Here is a 16130-nt window from a genome sequence, read left to right as displayed (position 1 = left end):
CAGTCATGTCTGACTCTGGGACCCCATGGACTGTAACCCTCCAGGGCTCTTCTGTCCATGGGATTCTCCAGGCAAGAATGCTGGAGTACTTTGCCATTTCCTTCTCCATATAGCACTGGAGGTCAATCCTAAAGGAAATCAACCCTGAATATTCACTGGAAGGACTGATGTTGAAGCTGAAGCCCCAATACTTTGGCTACCTGATGCAAAGACCTGACTCATTGGAAAAGACCCTGATGCTGGGAAAGATCAGGGCAGGAGGGGAAGGGGACGATTAAGAATGAGGTGGTTGGAAAAAAAAAAAAAAAGAATGAGGTGGTTGGATGGTATCACTGACTCAATGAACATGAATTTGAGCAAACTCAGGGAGATAGTGAAGGACAGAGAAGCCTGGCATGCTATAGTTCATGGGGTTAAAGAGTCAGACAGACTTAGCAACTGAACAACGACAATAACATAGCACTAGTGTAATAGTCATGAACTAGAAGCTTTTACCCTCAGAATCATGTAATTATGATTCACTATGGCAGCCTGCTTCTGTGTGTGTGTGTAGGAGAGCAAAAGCAAAGCAAAATTAGGATTTTGCAAGTCAAAATTAATTATATAATATGATAATATATATAATAATGTTAATGAAATATTATATTAATTATATATGTCAAAGGTAGAATTATCATTTGAATAATGTCCCTAGTTGTAAGGTTATCACATATGCTTATAAAGAGTATAAGCTAAGTCTTTATCAATTAGAATTAGAGTTAGAATTCTAATCCTCCAGTTAGAATGTGTCCTATATCATTTAGATATCATATGCATCTGTTTATTAATAACATAGTAGTATAGTCAGACCATAACAAAATAAAGAAATAAATGAATAAGAAATATTTTACCAATTCTTGGTATGAAGAAGATACACAGGACGTTGAAAATAACAGTCACCTTAGATCAGCAGCTTTATCAGGGAGATGCTCTTCTGCAGGAGGTTCAAGCGCGTGTTGCCTGTCTTCTTCCCCTCGGCCGGGAGCTGACCGTGACCTTGCCCTTCCCTGAAGCTTAGCACCTGCCCGGGAGCCGCTGGTAGCTTTGTGTCAGCTGGGGGCCTGACAGAAGGGCTGATTCTCATCCATTGGCTCACCCATCCTGCCTGCAAACTTGTCTCACTGAAAAGCACCATTTATCGAAAGCCTGCAGCATGACCAAAAAAGCCCCAAGATAAAATAAAAAATTAACTTATGAGGAAATAGATAGTTGAAGGAATAGCAAAGGACTAAAAATATTAAAATCTTGAAATCCTCAGAAGTATCTGAGAAGCTGTTTTATCTATAAAACAAAAAGTGGCGCAAACTTTACAAAAGGAGGAGTACAGGGTGCATTGTTTAAAAATGGGAAATGTGTCTAAAACCTCATGGAATGATAAATTGTACAGGGATGAGCCGAAGGGGAGGCCAGTCCTCCAAATTAGAAGAGCAAGTAGACCTCAAATGAAGTGAAATGAGTTTTCAGTAATATATGGATTGATGAGGAGCTAAGGAAACCCTGGAAGGCCTCATTTCTTCACCCCTCTTGCGGTGGAAACTTTAGGAAAAGGAAATGTTTCAAACTGTACAAGAAAGCACGCTTGCAATGTGCAGCAACGAAAGACATGACGCGATATGGAACAATTGACAGAGACGGCTTGATCAGAGCAGACACAGGGAGGGGTTCATTTCTGTACTGGCAAGCTGAGAGTTGAGAACGGTGGGGCAGGAACTTACTGGTTGTCATTATGCCCCTCTGTACTGTTTATTATTATTAAAAATTATATCTGTCTGTGTGTGTGTGTGTGTAAGGCACTTTCAGTTCAGTTCAGTCTCTCAGTCATGTCCGACTCTTTGCGACCCCATGGACTGCAGCACGCCAGGCCTCCCTGTCCACCTCCAACTCCCGGAGCTTACTCAAACTCATGTCCATTGAGTCGGTGATGCCATCCAGCCATCTCATCCTCTGTCGTCCCCTTCTCCTTCTGTCTTCAATCTTTCCCAGCATCAGGGGCTTTTCCAGTGACTCAGTTCTTTGCATCAGGTAGCCAAAGTATTGGAGTTTCAGCTTCAGCATCAGTCCTTCCAATGAATATTCAGGACTGATCTCCTTTAGAATGGACTGGTTGGATCTCCTTGCAGTCCAAGGGACTCTCACGACTCTTCTCCAACATCACAGTTCAAAAGCATCAATTCTTCGGTGCTCAGTTTTCTTTATAGTCCAACTCACATCCGTATATGACCACTGGAAAAACCATAGCTTTGATTAGATAGACCTTTGTTGGCAAAGTAATGTCTCTGCTTTTTAATATGCTGTCTAGGTTGGTCATAACTTTCCTTCCAAAGAGCAAGCATCTTTTAATTTCATGGCTGCAGTCACCATCTGCAGTGATTTTGGAGCCTCCCAAAATAAAATCTCTCATTGTTTCCATTGTTTCCCCATCTATTTGCCATGAAGTGATGGGACCAGATGCCATGATGTTAGTTTTCTGTATGTTGAGTTTTAAGCCAAATCTTTAAGTCTCCTCTTTCACTTTTGTCAAGAGGCTCTTTAGTTCTCCCTTTCTGCCATAAGGGTGGCAGAGAAAGCAATGGCAACCCACTCCAGTACTCTTGCCTGGAAAATCCCATGGACGGAGGAGCCTGGTAGCCTGCAGTCCATGGGGTCGCGAAGAGTTGGACATGACTGAGCGGCTTCACTTTCACTTTTCACTTTCATGCATTGGAGAAGGAAATGGCAGCCCACCCCAGTGTTCTTGCCTGGAGAATCCCAGGGATGGGGGAGCCTGGTGGGCTGCCATATATGGGGTCTCACAGAGTCGGACACGACTGAAGCGACCTAGCAGCAGCAGCAGCCATGAGGGTGGTGATATCTGCATATCTGAGGTTATTGATATTTCTCCTGGCAATCTTTATTCCAGCTGTGCTTCATCCAGCCCAGCGTTTCTCACAATGTACTCTGCATATAAGTTAAATAAGCAGCATGACCCATATACAGCCTTGAAGTACTCCTTTCCAGATTTGGAACCAGTCTGTTGTTCCATGTCTAGTTCTAACTGTTGCTTCTTGACCTGCATCCAGATTTCTCAGGAAGCAGGTCAGGTGGTCTGGTGTTTCCATCTCTTTCAGAATTTTCTTTAGTCCTGTTCAACTCTTTGTGACCCCATGGACTGTAGCCCACCAGGCTCCTCTGTCCATAGGATTCTCCAGGCAAGAATACTGGAGTAGGTGGCCATTTCCTTCTCCAGAGGATGTTCCCAACCCAGGGATTGAACCAGTGTCTCTTACGTCTTCTTCATTGGCTGTTGGCTTCTTTACCACTAGTGCCACCTGGGAAGCCCAAATATATCTTAATATATATAACTTTTATAAAATATAATTTAAAAAGAAATAAAAAATAGAAAGTTTCCTGGTGGTACAGTGGTTGGGACCTGGTGTTTTCACTGATGTGGGCCCAGGGTCCAGCCCTGGTTGGGGAACTAAAAGTGTACAAGCTGTGCAATGCAGCAAAAAATAAATAAATAAAATTTTTAAATATTAAAATAATTTAAAAGATATATATTCTGATCATTGGCATGAATCATAAAATCATACAAGCTATGGGCACAGATAAAGAAATTTATTCTTTCATATAAATTTTAGAATCATCATGTTGAGTTATATATAAAATTCTTAGTTATTTTAATATACTTAGGAAGCAATTGGAGAGAGTTGACATTTTTTACAGTATTGAACATTATTTATTTATATCTTCTGTTATATCCCTAAGTAAAATTTTATCATTCTTCACCCAATATACATTTCTCATTATTTTATTCCTAGATATTTTATTTCTAAATATTATGAGTAGTGTCCTGTTATTCCTATCACATATGCTAAGTATACCAGGAAAAACAGTTATCATCATTTATCATTTGAGTACAATGGGTTCTTTAATTTTCTCTATTCCAATAAGTTGTTGTCATTTCTACACATCTCTTTTCTTTCAATCACCTTTATATATTCACCTAATGTCAGCATTGTCCACTTTGAAGCTACAATATAAAGTAATTATTGGCACATAAACATTATAAAAGATGAAAGTATACTGTGGTTACACATTCTTCTTGTACAACAGAGCTTCCCTGGTAACTCAGATGGTAAAGAAACTGCCTGCAATGTGGGAGACCCGGGTTCAATCCCTGGGTTGGGAAGATACCATGGAGAAGGAAATGGCAATGCACTCCAGTATTCTTGCCTGGAGAATTCCATGGATGGAGGAGCCTGACAGGCTACAGTCCATGGGGTTGCAAAGAGTCCAACACAACTGAGCGACTATCACTCAGGTTCTTATTGCAAGTAATTGTTCAATGAAGTCCTTCCTTCTTGAATAAGTACTGTATTTCTTTTTTCTTCTTATAAATATATTGTTCACTCATTGGTGCACAAGTGTGAGAAAATTTATCTCTGAGGTATCGAGAACTGAAAATTCAGTCTTGAGATTTTGCTCATGTGATCAATTTCACCAGCATCACTAGATTTTGGTTTATTAATGTCTCTTTACCATTCATCCGTTGTCTTATTTAGTCTTTTTTAGCATGAGTAATTGGTCTTCCCAGCACCCTTTCCCCAACCCCACACCATGGTGCCTTGGTTAAAGGTGTAGATGTGCAACCTGTGCTGTGGGATTTGCAGTTATCACTCAGTAACACTGTAGCATTGAGCTAAAAGCCACACCTCTCAGAGCCAAGATGGATTGGTTATTAAAACTGCTAATTTTATTAGGTGGGACATTGGCAATTTGTAAGAAAATGTGTTTTGTTTTTTTTTGCTTTGACTGGTAAATGGAGGTATTTGGGGAGCAGGAAATGATGTGGTGCTTGGAATTTGTCTTTAAATACACTCCAGACCAAAAAAGGGAGTGTTAGTGCAGTGGTAGGAGAGGACAGATGATTGCTGAAGCAAGGTGATGGCTACATAGAGTGGGGTGGGGTTCTCTGTGCCCTCCAGAGTTGTGTGTATGTTTGAAAATTTTCACTAAGAGTAAATGAACCAAAGACAAACAATAAGGATTTCCAAAGAGCATGTACATTTCATAATTGCAATTTATTTGATTTTCCAGATAGATTCCAGCTCTCATCCTATCCGTTAGCTTTCCTAGACATTAGCAGGGACATTCCCTTTGACAAGACCTGCCAGGTCCAATGCTAGTGAGCACACTGGTTTGGATTCTATCAATTCATTTCAGTCACTCAGTTGTGTCTGACTCTCTGTGATCCCACGGATTGCAGCAAGCCAGGCTTCCCTGTCAATCACCCACTACCAGAGCTTGCTCAAATTCAAGTCCATCGAGTCAGTGATGCCATCCAACCATCTTATCTTCTGAGGTCCTGCCTTCTCCACCTCCCTTCAATCTTTCCCAACATCAGGGTCTTTTCAGTTGAGTCAGTTCTTAGCATCAGGTGGCCAAAGGATTGGAGTTTCAGCTTCAGCATCAGTCCTTCCAGTGAATATTCAGGATGCTTTCCTTTAGGATTAACTGGTTTGATCTCCTTGCAGTCTAAGGGGCTCTCAAGAGTCTTCCTCAACACCACAGTTCAAAAGTATCAATTCTTCAGTGCTCAACCTTCTTTACAGGCCAACTCTCACATCCATACATGACTACTGGAAAAATCACAGCTTTAACTATATCAATCTTTGTTGGTAAAGTAATGTCTCTATTTTTTAATATGCTGTCTATGTTGGTAAAGCTTTTCTTCCAAGGAGCAAGCATCTTTACATTTCATGACTGCAGTCATCATTTGCAGTGATTTTGGAGCCAAAAAAAAAAATAAAGCCTATCACTGTTTCCATTGTTTCCCCATCTATTTGCTATGAAGTGATGGGACCAGATTCCATGATCTTAGTTTTTTGAATGTTGAGTTTTAAGCCAGCTTTTTCCACTCTCCCCCCTTCACTTTCATCAAGAGGCTCTTTAGTTCTTCACTTTCTGCCATAAGGGTGGTGTCATCTGCATATCTGAGGTTATTGATATTTCTCCTGGCGATCTTGATTCTAGCTTGTGCTTCATCCAGCCCAGCATTTCACATGATGTTTTCTGCATATAAGTTAAATAAGCAAGGTGACAATATACAGCCTTGACATACTCCTTTCCCAATTTGGAACCAGTCCCATTGTTCCATGTCTGGTTCTAACTGTTGATTCTTGAGCTGCATACGGATTTCTCAGGAGGCAGATCAAGTGGTCTGGTGTTCCCATTTCGTGAAGAATTTTCCAGTTTGTTGTGATCCACACAAAGGCTTTAGTGTAGTCAATGAAGCAGATGTAGATGTTGTTCTGGAATCCTCTTGCTTTTCCTATGGTCCAGCAGATGTTGGCAATTTGATCTCTGGTTCCTCTGCCTTTTATAAATCCAGCTTGAACATCTGGAAGTTCTCGATGCATGTTTTGTTGAAGTCTGGCTTGGAGAATTTTGAGCATTACTTTGTTAGTGTGAGCTGAGGGCAATTGTGTGGTAGCGTGAACATTCTTTGGAATTGCCTTTCTTTGGGATTGGAATGAAAACTGACCTTTACCAGTCCTTTGTGGCCACTGCTGAGTTTTCCAAATATTCTGGCATATTGAGTGCAGCACTTTCACAGCATCATCTTTGAGGATTTGAAATAGCTCAGTTGAAATTCCATCACCTCCACTAGCTTTGTTTGCAGTGATGCTTCATAAAGCTAGTTGATTCACACTCCAGGATGTCTGGCTCTAGGCAAGTGATCACACCATTATGTTTATCTGGGTCATTAAGATCATTTTTGTATAGTTCTTCTGTGTATTCTTGCCACCTCTTCTTAATATCTTCTGCTTCTATTAGGTCTATACTGTTTCTGTTCTTTATTGTGCCCATCTTTGCATGAAATATTCCCTTGGTATCTCTAATTTTCTTGAAGGGTTCTCTAGTCTTCCCCATTGTATTGTTTTCCTCTGTTTCTTTTCATTGATCACTGAGGAAGGCTTTCTTCTCTCTCCTTGCTATTCTTTGGAACTCTGCATTCAGATGGGTATATCTTTCCTTTTTTCCTTTGCCTTTCACCTCTCTTCTTTTCTCAGCTATTTGTAAGGCCTCCTCAGACAACCATTTTGCCTTTTTGCATTTCTTCTTCTTGGGGGTGGTCTTGATCCCTGTCTCCTGTACCATGTTTCAGGCACTCTGTCTATCAGGTCTAATTCCTTGAATCTATTTGTTACTTACACTGCATAATTCTCCCTGGAGAGGGGAAAGGTTACCCACTCCAATATTCTGGCCTGGAGAATTCCATGGACTGTATAGTCCAGAGGGTTGCAAAGAGTTGGACACGACAGAGAAGCATTCACTTTCACTTTTAATTATATAATCATAAGGGATTTGATTTAGGTCATACTTGAATGGTCTAGTGGTTTTCTCTACTTTCTTCAATTTAAGTCTGAATTTTGCAATAAGGAGTTCATGATCTGAGCCATAGTCAGCTCCAGGTCTTGTTTTTGCTGACTGTATAGAGCTTCTTCATCTTTGGCTGCAAAAAAATATAATCAATCTGATTTCAGTAGTGACCATCTCGTGATGTTCATGTGTAGAGTCATCTCTTGTGTTGTGGGAAGAGGATGTTTACCATGACCAGTGCATTCTCATGGAAAAACTGTTAGCTTTTGCCCTGCTTCATTTTATACTCCAAGGCCTAAACTTGCCTGTTACTCTAGATATCTCTTATTTCTTACTTTTGCATTCCAGTCCCCTATGATGAAAAGGACGCCTTTTTTGTTGTTGTTAATTCTGAAGGTCTTGTAGGTCTTCATAGAACCATTCAGCTTCAGCTTATTCAGCATTAGTGGTTGGACATAGACTTGGATTACTGTGATATTGAGTGGTTTGCCTTGGAAATGAACAGAAATCACTTTGTCGCTTTGGAGATTGCACCCAAGTACTGTACTTTGCACTCTTTTTGACTATGAGGGCCACTCCATTTCTTCTAAGGGATTCTTGCCCATAGTAGTAGATATAATGGTCCTCTGAATTAAATTTGCCCATTCTATTCCATTTTAGTTCACTGATTCCTAAAATGTTGATGTTTGCTCTTGCCATCTCCTGTTTGACCACTTCCAATTTACCTTGATTCATGGACCTAACATTCCACTTTTCTATGCAATATTATTCTTTTCAGTATTAGAATTTACTTCCGTCACCAGTCACATCCATGATTGGGCGTTGTTTTCGCTTTGGCTCAGCCTCTTCATTCTTTCTGGAGCTATTTCTCCACCCTTCTCCAGTAGCATATTGGGCACTTACCGACCTGGGGAGTTCATCTTTCAGTGTCATATCTTTTTGCCTTTTTTTTTTTTAATTGTTCATGGGATTCTTAAGGCAAGAATACTGAAGTGGTTTGCCATTCCCTTCTCCAGTGAACCACGTTTTGTCAGAACTCTCCCCCATGACCCATCCATCATGCGTGGCACTACATGGCATGCTCATAGTCTAACTGAGTTAGACAAGGTTGTGATCCAAGTGATCAGTTTGGTTAATTTTCTGTAATTTTGGTTTTCATTCTGTCTGCCCTCTGATGGATGAGGATAAGAGACTTGTGGAAGCTTCCTGATTGGAGGGATTGGCTGTCAGGGAATCTGGGTCTTGCTCTGACATGCTTAGTATATCTTTAATCTGATTTTCTATTGATGGGTGGGGCTGTGTTCCCAGCTATGGTAGGGGTAATGGTGACCTCCTTCCAAGTGGTTTATGCCAGGGCTGTTGTATTCGGTGTCCCTGACCCCACGATAGCCATGTTGACCCATGTCTCCCCTGGGGACTCTTGGACACTCACAGGCAAGTCTGCCTCAGTCTCCTGTGAGGGTCACTGCTCCTTCCTCCTGGCTCCTAGTGTGCACAAGGTTTTGTTTGTGCCCTCTAAGAGTCTCTTTCACCAGTCCCATGGACGTTCTGTAATCAAGTCCCACTGGCCTTCAAGGTAAAATTCCCTGAGGGTTCTCAGTCCCTTTGCTGGATCCGCATGTTGGGAAATCTGTTGTGGGCCTTAGAACTTTGTGAGGACTTCTCTGGTATAATTGATCTCCAGTTTGTGGGTTGTCTACTCAGTGGCTGTATGGTGGGGCTCACACATTGTGCTTCCCCAGTCTGCTGAAGCGGCAGCCCCTGTCCCCACAGCAGGCCACTGCTGACCCATGCATCTGCAGGAGACACTCAGACACTCAAAGGCAGCTCTGGCCCAGACCTATATCCATGTTTTTAAAATGTGACCAGTGTGCTGTTTGCACTAACTTGAATGTAAGAATCTATTTTGAGGTGTTGTCTTCCTCTGTCCTACTCTTTCTTAAGGACTGTTGAGGGTTAATGTTATCTCCAAGGTGACAACAGCCTTGGGAGGAGCAACCTACACCTGATGTATAAAGTCAAAGTCTGTAGGAAGAAGAGTTTCAGGGTGAAGAGTGTCAAGTGAGGTTTGTAGTTTGAGTTATCAGTATCAAGGAGAAAAAAAGAAAAGTGAATCCTCATCATTTGCTCATGGTATTCAGAGCCAGAGGCAGGGACCTTGGGAAAGTGAAGAAGAGAAAAAGAAAGAAAAATGTCCAAATACAATTGGGATGTATGGGGGCAAGAGGAGGGAGAAAGTCTGAGAAAATGGGGTTGGGTGTATGATCACATTGATTTGCTGCTGTTGTTTAGTCTCTAAGTCGTGCCCAACTCTTTTGCAACCCCATGGACTGTAGCCCACCAGGCTTCTCTGTTCATGTGATTTCCCAGGCGAGAACACTGGAGTGGGTTGCCATTTCCTTCTTCAGGGGAATCTTTCCAACCCAAGGATCAAGCCTACCTCTCCTTCATTAGCAGGTGGATTCTTTAATGCTGAGCCACCAAGGAAGCCCAATCACATGGATACTGGCCTCAAACTCAAAAATTTGCTATTCCTACTGAAAAATGGAATCAGCCCAGTTCAGTCACTCAGTCGTGCCTGACTCTTTGCGACCCCACAGACTGCAGCATGCCAGGCCTTCCTGTCCACCACCGACTCCTGGAGTTTATTCAAACTCATGTCCATTGAGTGGGTGATGCCATCCAACCATCTCATCCTCTGTCGTCCCCGTTTCCTCCCGTCTTCAATGTTTCCCAGCATCAGGGTCTTTTCCAGTGAGTCAGTTCTTTGCATCAGGTGGCCAAGGTATTGGAGTTTCAGTTTCAGCATCAGTTCTTCCAATGAATATTCAGGGTTGATTTCCTTTAGGATGGATTGGTTTGATCATGCTGTCCAAGGAACTCTCAAGAGTCTTCTCCAACACCACAGTTCAAAAGCATCAATTCTTTGGCGCTTGACTTTCTTCATAGTCTCATTCTCACATCCATACCTGACTACTGGAAAAACCATAGCTTTGACTAGATGGACCTTTGTTGGCAAAGCAATGTCTCTTCTTTTTAATATGCTGTCTTGATTGGTCATAACTTTTCTTCCAAGGAGCAAGTGTCTTTTAATTTTGTGGCTGCAGTCACCATATGTAGTGATTTTGGAGCCCCCCAAAATAAAGTCTGTCACTGTTTCCATTGCTTCCCCATCTATTTGCCATGAAGTCATGGGATGATATGTCATGATGTTAGTTTTCTGAATGTTGAGTTTTAAGCCAACTTTTTCACTCTCCTATTTCACTTTCACCAAGAGGCTCTTTAGTTCTTCACTTTCTGCCATAAAGGTGGTGTCATCTGCATATCTGAGGTTATTGATATTTCTCCCAGCAATCTTGATTCCAGCTTGTGTTTCATCCAGCCCAGCATTTCTCATGATGTACTCTGCATATTAGTTAAATATACGGGTGACAATATACAGCCTTGACGTACTCCTTTCCCGATTTGGAGCCAGTCTGTTGTTCCATGTCCAGTTCTAACTGTTGCTTCCTGACCTGCATACAGATTTCTCAAGAGGCAGGTCAGGTGGTCTGGTATTCCCATCTCTTTCAAAATTTTCCACAGTTTATTGTGATCCACACAGTCAAAGGCTTTGGCATAGCCAATATGCAGAAATAGATGTTTTTTTGGAACTCTGTCACTTTTTTGACGATCCAGCGGATGATGGCAGTTTGATCTGTGGTTCCTCTGCCTTTTCTAAAACCAGCTTGAACATCTGGAAGTTTCGGTTCACACATTGCTGAAGCCTGGCTTGGAGAATTTTGAGCATTACTTTACTAGCATGTTAGATGAGTGCAATTGTGTGGTAGTTTGAGCATTCTTTGGGATTCCCTTTCTTAGGGATTGGAATGAAAACTGACCTTTTCCAGTCCTGTGGCCACTGCTGAGTTTTCCAAATTTGCTGGCATATTGAGTGCAGCACTTTCACAGCATCATCTTTCAGGATTTGAAATAACTCAACTGGAATTCCATCACCTCCACTAGCTTTGTTTGTAGTGATGCTTCCTAAGGCCCACTTGACTTCACATTCCAGGATGTCTGGCTCTAGGTGAGTGATCACACCTTCGTGATTTTCTGGGTCATGAGGGTCATTTTTTGTGCAGTTCTTCTGTGTATTCTTGCCACCTCTTCTTAATATCTTCTGCTTCTGTTAAGTCCATGCCATTTCTTTCCTTTATCGAGCCCATCTTTTCATGAAATGTTCCCTTGGTATCTCTAATTTTTTTGAAGAGATCTCTAGTCTTTCCCATTCTGTTGTTTTCCTCTATTTCTTTGCATTGATCACTGAGGAAGGCTTTCTTATCTCTCCTTGCTATTCTTTGGAACTCTGCATTCAAATGGGAATATCTTTCCTTTTCTCCTTTGCTTTTTGCTTCTTTTTTCACAGCTACTTGTAAAGCCTCCTCAGACAGCCATTTTACCTTTTTTCATTTCTTTTTTAGGGGGGCATGGTCTTGATCCCTGTCTCCTGTACAGTGTCACGAACCTTCGTCCATAGTTCATCAGGCACTCTGTCTATCAGATCTAGTCCCTTAAATTTATTTCTTGCTTCCACTGTATAATCATAAGGGATTTGATTTAGGTCATACCTGAATGGTCTAGTGTTTTTCCCTACTTTCTTCCATTTCAGTCTGAATTTTGCAATAAGGAGTTCATGATCTGAGCCACAGTCAGTTCCTGGTCTTGTTTTTGCTGATTGTATAGAGCTTCTACATCTTTGGCTGCAAAGAATATAATCAATCTGATTTTGGTATTGACCATCTGGTGATGTCCATGTATAGAGTCTTCTCTTGTGTTGTTGGAAGAGGGTGTTGTTTATGACCAGTGTGTTCTCTTGGCAAAACTCTATTAGCCTTTGTCCTGCTTCATTCCGTACTCCAAGGCCAAATTTGCCTCTTACTCCAGGTGTTTCTTGACTTCCTACTTTGGCATTCCAGTCCCCTATAATGAAAAGGACATCTTTTTTGGGTGTTAGTTCTAAAACATCTTGTAGGTCTTCATAGAACCATTCAACTTCAGCCTCTTCAGCATTACTGGTTGGGGCATAGGCTTGGATTACCATGACATTCAGTGGTTTGCCTTGGATACTAACAGAGATCATTCTGTTGTTTTTGAGATTGCATCCAAGCACTGCATTTCGGACTCTTTTGTTGACCATGATGGCTACTCCATTTCTTCTAAGGGATTCCTGCCCACAGTAGTAGATATAATGGTCATGTGAGTTAAATTCACCCATTCCAGTCCATTTTAGTTCGCTAATTCCTAGAATGTCGACGTTCACTCTTGCCATCTCGTTTGACCACTTCCAATTTGCCTTGATTCATGGACCTAACATTCCAGGTTTCTATGCAATATTGCTCTTTACAGCATCGGACCTTGCTTCTATCACCAGTCACATCCACAACTGGGTATTGTTTTTGCTTTGGCTCCATCCCTTCATTCTTTCTGGAGTTATTTCTCCACTGATCTCCAGTAGCATATTAGGCACCTACTGACCTGGGGAGTTCCTCTTTCAGTATGCTATCATTTTGCCTTTTCATACTGTTCATGGAGTTCTCAAGGCAAGAATACTGAAGTGGTTTTCCATTCCCTTCTCCAGTGGACCACATTCTGTCAGACCTCTCCACCATGACCCGACCATCTTGGGTGGCCCCACACAACATGGCTTAGTTTCATTGAGTTAGATGAGGCTGTGGTCCATGTGATCAGATTGGCTAGTACTTGCCACACTGATGATCAATTCTGAAGATGGTCAGGGGTGGGGACTCACATGCAGCCAGCAGCCCTTCACTGTCTCCACCCCCTTACCCCACCCTCAAGGAGCATCCTCAGTGGGAAGGTAGGGGACCCAACGGAGGCCTCTCTAAGTAAACCTTGGCTGGGCCCCAGGCGAGCTGCTCCTGAACCTCATCCATCGTTCCCAGGTAAAACACCAGAATATGAGCAAATACCTCACAGGCTGGAGAAAAGGGCTTGAGGCCACCTCAGCGACACCACGCTTGCCGAGTTGGTCCTGACCCAGGGGCTCTTCTGGAAGCTTTCTGTTCCCTCCCTGAGTTACCTCTCCAGTCCTGCTCCCACTGCCTTTTCTCTTGCTTCCTCACCATCACCACCGCCCCCCCCCCCCCGACCCCGGGGAGACATCCAACAGCAGGAATGGGTGACACACCGCTTCCTTACCTGGTCTACAAAAGACCTGATCACAAACAGTGACTGCAAGCCCAGCCCGCACACCGCCACAGAGTATGGCGTCGAGTCCAGCTGCCAGCGCTCTGACACCCGCTCACGGAGACCTCAGCCTGGCACACCTGGAAGGGCTGGCCAGCGGCTCAGGTCAGCCAACCCTCCTCCACCAGGGGCTCTCAGCTGCAGAAATGGGCCTTGCTGTGCCCGCCAGGTGCAAGGAACAGGGGTGGGTCCTGAAGGTCAGGATGGACTTGGGGCTGGCGCTCTGGCCTGTTTTCTAATCATTTTATCTGGCCCACGAGTGGGAGGTAATTTCAACAGGACCCTCTCCTAATGAGGGGACTCCACAAGTCAGGGAGAGGAGGGGTGGGGTGTGGAGACAACTGTGCCTGGGTGCAGTGGAAGTCTCTGGAAGACTCGGTGGAGGGAGGCTGTGTAGTGAAGCCCAGGGTCACTGCCCTGTTCAGGAGCAGCTGTTTGTTAGTTCAGGTCCTGCTCTGAGGGGCTCAGGGTCAGACCTGACCAACACGTGGACTGGGGGTGCTCTGCAATGAGGGCCCTGTACTGGGTTCCTGGGTACTGAGTCCTGTGGGTACCTGCCCAGGTGAGCCCCATGCCCTTGGAGGAGGCTGCCCACCAGAACCCTGTGCTCCTGGGAGGGGCGTGTGAACGAGCGCCCCCTGTGCAGCAGGCGCAGGGTAGCTCCCCCGCGGGCAGCGCCGGGATGAGATGAGAACCAGCACGCAGTGGGGCCCTGAGCTCACCCTGGGCCCATCCAGAGGGAAGAGGGCGGGAGGCGGGTGCGGCTACTGTGCTGAGTGTGGGAGGCCCCACCTGACACCACGGGGGCTCCCCAGGACAGCAGACCGCCTGCCCTGGGCGGTGGGAGCTCCTGGAGGCCCTGCAGGAGGGGCCGGGAGAGGGAAGGGCCAGGCCGGAGGGGAGTGAGCACCCAGGCAAAGCCAGGGGGCGTGGGGCCCGAGGGGGCCTTTGTGGTCTGAGGGGGAGTGGGCAAGCAGGCAGTTAGTGTGACCAGGAAAGCAGCCCTGCTGATGGGAGACTGAATCTGCCTCAGAGGGACAAACCGTCCAGATGATCGGATGATCGCAGATAGGATGTGAGACAGGAGTCCTAGTAAAAGAAGGTGAGTGAGTTCCCCTAAGAGGAGGCTCTGTGAGATGCTCCGGGAGGGGGTGAAGGGGCAGACGTGAACTTGCTGTGAGTGGGCACTCACCCTGGGAGGGGGTGAAGGGGCAGATGAGAACCTGCTGTGGGTGGGCACTCACCCTGAGCAGGGGGCAAACACCCCGCTCCATGGCTGTGCGTCTGTCCTTCTGGGTTGGTTACTTGGCTTCTCAGAGCCTCAGTCTCTCAGCTTGCTTTTGGGCTGATGGTAGCAGGGACTGACCAGTCATTTGCTCAGAACAGCACAGAAAGGGGTGTCGTGGAAATTCCACAGAACATCAGGACGGGACTCACGGCCGCTGTTTCAAGCAGGTCTGTCTGCAGGACCCAGAGAGCAGACTCGCAGCAGAGCCTGGGATGGGCTCGGTCTGGTGGTTGGTGGAGTGACCGTTCCCATCCCCAGGCCCTGCCAGCATTGGCCCTTCAGGCTCCGGGTCGGGGAGCCCGTGGGGTGTGGGTCCCGCTGTGCCCACCAGGGAGGCCTGGAGGACTTGGTGAGGAAGCACTGGTGTGGCTGTCACCTGTGCAGACGCTTCAGAGCAGGGTCCAGTGGGAGCTCTTGCCCTGCACGTGGGTTTCAAGCCCACAGCAGACATGAGCGTCTACGGCTCTGCTTGTTTCCTGCACGCCAAGTCCTGACACCCGGTACACCCACCGCCCGTGAGGAGGCTCGGCCGACCTGCTCCAGCTGCTGCTTCTGGGTCCGTTGTGACCGCGCGCCCGGCAGCCCGCGTCACCGAGTCAGACCGTCGGGTGCCGTCGGGGTGTGGGGACGAGGGCACAGGCCAGGCCCGGGGGGCCGCGCCGACCACTGGCCGGTGCTGCAGCTGTAGGTGCGCCCTCCCCGCCCCCCAGGCGGAGACCACCGCCCCCTACACACTGTCACCAAGTCAGCCCATGGACCCTGATCTTGCCCTAGCCTGGCCGGGGCTCTCTGCCTCAAGAGGAAAGGTTTACTTCTTCCATTTGGGTTCAAGTAGGAGATTATGAAACCAAAGCTGAGGCCAACATAGCACAGGCTTTGTTCAGAGGCCAAAGAATGGAGAAGTGGGAACAGAGCTCACAGCTCAACTTCTCGCCCACCTGGAGAGAGTGGTTTGATTTTAAAAGTAAAGACAAAGGGGGAAGGAGTGAGGCTAACGCTGGGGGGACAGGTGCTTTAGGGGAAGGGCAGGGCTTTCCGAGTTAGTGGGGTACCACCTCCTTTTTACCATTTTTGGTTCTTCATGTTCGGTCACGGCCAACGGTTGGTGTATCACTTACTATAACGATCAAGTTAGCAGTGAGCAGTGACCTGAAGTGAGATCTTAATTCCCTGCCCAGGAATTGAGCCT

Source organism: Cervus elaphus, chromosome 15 (assembly GCF_910594005.1).
Source record: "Cervus elaphus chromosome 15, mCerEla1.1, whole genome shotgun sequence".
Lineage (NCBI taxonomy): Eukaryota > Metazoa > Chordata > Mammalia > Artiodactyla > Cervidae > Cervus > Cervus elaphus.
The sequence above is the reverse complement of the archived record's forward strand: the minus strand, read 5'-3'. Positions refer to the sequence as shown.